Source organism: Quercus lobata, chromosome 2 (genome assembly GCF_001633185.2).
Source record: "Quercus lobata isolate SW786 chromosome 2, ValleyOak3.0 Primary Assembly, whole genome shotgun sequence".
Classification (NCBI taxonomy): Eukaryota; Viridiplantae; Streptophyta; class Magnoliopsida; order Fagales; family Fagaceae; genus Quercus; species Quercus lobata.
Genome location: NC_044905.1, coordinates 96,863,358 through 96,869,357, shown reverse-complemented (window position 1 = coordinate 96,869,357; position 6,000 = coordinate 96,863,358).

Genomic DNA, 6,000 nt, shown 5'->3' with positions numbered 1-6,000 from the left:
AGTTGTTAAAGGTAGGTAAAAAGTTATGTCAATTGTGATCTAAATAAAAACTAGTTACAACTTGCCACATAACATTTATTGTGAAAGTAGCATTAAAATAATAATATTTAAATTTATTTTAGTTGGGTTTAAATAAAATTTAGAGTCAGGTTGTTCAAAATTTTATTTTAGGGGATAAAAACAAAGTTAAAAAAAAAAATTATATATATATATATATTTATATTAGGGGTGGCAAATGGGCGGGTTGGGTCATAAATGGGTTGGGTCATAGATGGGTTGGGTGTATAATTACCCATTTATCCATTTATGACCCGTTTGTATATAAATTAATTATCCATTACCAACCTAACCCATTTAATTAGTAACCCACCAATTTGACCCAATATGACCCAAATACCTCTAAAACTACTTGAATACCCTCTTGACCTCCAAAATACCCATAAATACCTAAAATGATGCAAATACCCCTAATCTTCCAAAATTACCAATATACCCTTGGACATCCAAAATTATCCCAAAATACCCATGAAACCTCTAAAATGACCAAAATACCCCTGATATCTCTAAAATCACCAAATATGCTTAAAAACAAAAAAAAATGACCAAAATATCCCCTAAAACCCAAAAATGACCAAAATACCTCCAAAACCCAAAAAATGACCAAAGTACCCTCAAAAACCAAAAAATGACCAAAATACCCCCAAAACCTAAAAATTACCAAAATACCCCTAAAACCCAAAAAATTACCAAAATACCCCCGAAGCCTAAAAATGACCAAAATACTTCCAAAACCCAAAAAATGGCCAAAATACCCCCGAAACCCAAAAATGGCCAAAATACCCCCGAAACCCAAAAAATGACCAAAATACCCTGAAACCTAAAAAATTACCAAAATACCCTCGAAACCCAAAAACGGACCAAAATACCCCCAAAACCTAAAAATTACCAAAATGTCCTCGAAACCTAAAAATGACCAAAATACCCCCAAAACCTCAAAAAATACCAAAATACCCCCGAAACTCAAAAAATACCAAATACCCTTGAAACCCGAAAAATGACCGAAATACCCTTGAAACCTAAAAATGACCAAAATACCACCGAAACCTAAAAAATTACCGAAATACCCCAAAACCTAAAAATTACCAAAATTCTTCTGAACCCTAGAAATTTACCGAAATAACCCTAAAACTAAAAGATGACAGAAATGCCCTCGTAACCTAAAAAATGGCTAAAATACCCTTAGAATCTAAAAGATGATCAAAATAACCCCGAAACCTAAAAAATTACCGAAATTCCCTCAAAACCTATAAAATGAATGAAAGACTCTTAGAACCTTTAATTTGTCAAAAATATCCTTGAAACATCCAAAATACCCTGAAACCTCTATTTCGGTAATTTTAGATGTTTCAGGTGTATTTTGGTCATCTTACATGTTTAGGGGAATTTTGGTCATAATTTGGGTTTCAGGGGGTTTTTATTGATCATTTTTTTAGGTTTTGGGGTTATTTTGGTCATTTTTTTAGGTTTTTGGGGGTATTTCGATTATTTTTTAGGTTTCAGGGTATTTTGGTAACTTTTTTGGGTTTCTGGGGTATTTCAGTTATTTTTTAGGTTTTAGAGGTATTTCGGTCATTTTTTAGGTTTATGGAGTATTTTGGTAATTTTTTAGGTTTAGGGCGTATTTTGGTAATTGTTAGGTTTTGGGGGTATTTTGGTCATTTTTTTAGGTTTTTGGGGTATTTTGGTCATTGTAATAGGTTTTGGGGTTATTTTAGTCATTTTTTAGGTCTTGGGGTATTTTAATCATTTTACAGGTTTCAGAGGTATTTTGGTCATTTTTTAAGTTTCGAGGGTATTTTTGGTAATTTTAAGGTTTCAAAGGTATTTCGGTCATTTTTAAGGTTTAGGGGGTATTTTGGTCATTTTTTAGGTTTATGAAGCATTTTGGTCATTTTTTGGGTTTTTAGGGTATTTTGGTAATTTTTGGGTTTTGGGGATATTTTGGACATTTTAGAGGTTTAGGGGGGGGGGTATTTTGCTCATTTTAGAGGTTTTGGAGGTATTTTCTCATTTTGTGGGTTTTGGGGGTATTTTGGTCATTTTTTTGGGTTTTGGGGGAATTTTGGTCATTTTTTGGGTTTCGAGGGTATTTTTGTCATTTTTTGGGTTTTGGAGGTATTTTGGTCATTTTTAAGTTTCGGGGATATTTTGGTCAGTTTTTGGGATTTGGTGGTATTTTAGTAATTTTTAGGTTTTAGGGGGTATTTTGGTCATTTTTTGGATTTTGGAGGTATTTTGGTCATTTTTAGGTTTCGGGGGTATTTTGGTCATTTTTTGGATTTTTAGAAGTATTTTGGTCATTTTGTGGGTTTTGGGGGTATTTTGGTCATTTTTGGGGTTTTGGGAGAATTTTGGTCATTTTTTGGGTTTCGAGGGTATTTTTGTCATTTTTTGGGTTTTGGAGGTATTTTGGTCATTTTTAGGTTTTATGGGTATTTTGGTCATTTTTTGGGTTTTGGGAGTATTTTGATCATTTTTTTGGGTTTCAAGGGTATTTTGGTTATTTTTTGGGTTTTGGAGGTATTTTGGTCATTTTTAGGTTTCGGGGGTATTTTGGTCATTTTTTGGGTTTTGGTGGTATTTTCGTAATTTTTAGGTTTTAGGGGTATTTTGGTCATTTTTTGGGTTTTAGAGGTATTTTGGTCATTTTTTGGATTTTAGGGGTATTTTGGTAATTTTTAGGTTTCGGGGGGTATTTTGGTCCTTTGCTGGGTTTTGGGGGTATTTTGGTAATTTTTTGAGTTTCAAGGATATTTTGGTCATTTTCTTGGTTTTGGGGGTATTTTGGTAATTTTTAGGTTTTGGGGGGTATTTTGGTCATTTTTTAGGTTTCGGGGGGTATTTTGGTCATTTTTTGGGTTTTGGTAGTATTTTGGTCATTTTTTAAGTTTCAGGGGTATTTTAGTCATTTTCTAGAAATTTAGATTTTATGTTGTTTATTTAAATTTTAGACGGGTTTAGTGGGTATTAGGGGGATTATCCATTTAGACCCATCTAATTAAATAACCAAATGGGTCTTTACCCATTTAACCCAAATATTCAAATGGGTTGGGTTAAGACTTATCCAAATAAGGTGGGTAATGGATGGGTTCATGGATATAGATAAAAATTGCCACCCCTAATTTATATATATAAAAATTTGGACTGGTCAGGGGGTTCATTTGAACCCCCTGGCTTGAACATAACGCCACCTGGTCATGTTTTGATAAGTTAGCTACTAAACTCGGGTTCTTTGAGGTATTTGAGTTTGATACTCATGTCAATGGATTGCTAGTTGGCCACTACGTACCTTCGCATTTCTCCTAAACAAGAAGATAATATAATAAATTATGAGAATAACAAATTAATGAGATAAATAGTTTTTGATGTGTAAGTAATTTTAATATGAAGCACGTACAAATAAATATGAAGAAATATATATATTAGGCTATCGTACGTAAACAAAGCTAAGCAAGTATATTTGCCAATATTAAATGAATATATCTGTCTATGCCCAAGTTAATATATGTAGCATTAAACTCATGCCAATAAATGTATCAAGCAACACCATATGAAGATATGTATAAATATGCAAGGAGAATAAGATATATAGAAACTTATCTTAGTTATAAACTTATAAGCAATTGATATTCCTCTCTTGGTCGAAACAAGTCATGAGATACGTATGATAAGTCAAGTCTCAAGGATTCACACTAGCAAATATGAGATGGCAGCGCCAACAACTATGAATGGATCTTAAGTGTCACTTATGCTTAGGGCACTCAGGAACTCATGGAAGAGTTTTGAACAATCTGCTGAATGTGTTCGAAGGTTTGAAGGTTTATAGGAGTGTAAGAAAGCACCTAAAAGAAAATTTAATTTTCCGTGTTACTCCAAATCTCCTCAAGTCTGATGTTTATCACTTTCAAGTCCTCCTATCTTTTATAGATTTGTTGCTGTCAATAAAATGTAATTTGATGAGAGGAAAAGCTGTTGTATTTGTCGGATATTAGCATCTGTTTGCTTTAAGCAGTGAACCCTCAAAAGTAGCATATTGCTACTGGTTTTTCTCAAATTCTAGGTAATCAGCTGGTTAAAAGTCACGAAATTCCTTAGCAAACTGCTGGTTTTTCTCAAATTCTAGGTAGTCAGCTAGCTAAACTCCCGAAATTGTGTGTTTGGATGATATCACTGATATGTTTCAATTCAACAAGTATTTGATTATTTTATAAGTATCTAGAACTCCAAGGGGTTAATGTAGTGGTTTCTAAGGACTTATGATATCCATAAGATCCTAGGATCGAAACTTCTTCCCACCATCTTGGGGCCACCTCCTATTGGATTCCTCCCAGTAATAATTTTGTGTGTGTGAGACAGGGACTGAATGTACTCGAGGGAATAGTTAGATACCTTAAGAGTCTATAATTTCTCAAATGTTCTAAATTTAGTAGAAATACATTTTTTGGGCCCAAAATGAAGCCGAATGACTGTCTTGCCATCCAATCCACATTCATTTTAATTATCCCTTTTGTCGGTTCTTCCTTTCACATATGGGCCTGGTCTACATAACTAATAATAATACAAAAATTAAGTATTTATTGATTGGTGAAGTGCATAAAGTCTCGCCCGAGCTTAGAAGTACATGCAGCGGAACACAAAGCAAGCTAATTTCATAAGGAAATTCAGCAGTCACAAAAAACCAAGCAATTTATAAGTCTTCGACATAAAAGCAGGGACCCAAGCTCATATATTTTGTTCATTGGAAATTTGGAATAATATGGGATTTGTGGTTTGAAACGCGTGATTGTGATTCAGCAACCCATCAATGAGTTCACGGGGTGCCACCATGTGAGGTTGGCACATTCACAGAGACCATGTGAGCTCATAGCAAACGCTAGTACAACGCGTAGTGCTTTGATTTGCTTCTTCATCACCAATTATTTTTAAGGAATCTGTGTTGCAATGATTACTGATGTTCAATCGGGGTTAAATACTTATTTAATGCTTTAAGCTTTGGGTAGGGTTCAACAACAAAAAGGCCTTCATTTGGGCCATAATCAAATAGAACTAGACAAACGAAGTGGTTTTATTTTGAAAACTGAGGTTGGACTAAGGTTTAATAAAGGCCCACTGCCTTAAAATAATTAAGGTGATAAAAGAGAAGTTGCTTATAAAAAGTTCAAACGGATCATGAAAAAGCTTTTTTTTTTTTTTTTCTTTACTTTTGTTTGGCAAATAAGCCAAAATAAAGTCCAAGTTTAGGCTCGATTATTAAACGAGTCAAGCTAAGCATAATAATATATTCATAAACAAACTTTTGAATATGAGGCTTGATTTAATTATATATAATATTATATTTTAATGTATGCTTGTCTAAAAATATTATTATATAGACTTGAAATTGGATTGTATAAGTTTGTAAATAAGTTTATATGATATCAAAATATTATTTACCGATAATGAATGGACTATCTTAATAATTAATGAGCCACAACAAAATTCATTAATTTTATGATGTATAAGACATACCTATATTAAAATACAAATTTGTGATATATAATCAAAATACCAAATAAATATGAATTTTATTTTAAATTACTTGAACATTTTGTTAATAGAATTTTACTAAAGAAGATATTTAAATTTCTTGAAATTTAAGTAATGGAGTTTTACCTAGAGTAAATTATCATAATAATTAATAATAAGTCACGTAATATTTTGATAATAAAGTTTAATTGGGAGTGTTGGGCAAGGTGCAACCCCTAGCCTTTGTATTTGTGAGAGAGAGCTATTTGGGTATATTTAAGATTTGGATTGTGTGAGAGTGCCTCTACACCATATCTATATTCTTCCAAATTTGTTAACAAAATTTCTTTCTTTGTCATTTGTGGAGGTAGGCTATTGTTGAACCACATAATTCTTAGTGTGTTTGTGTTTATTTTTCTTTTGAGTTAGTTTTCT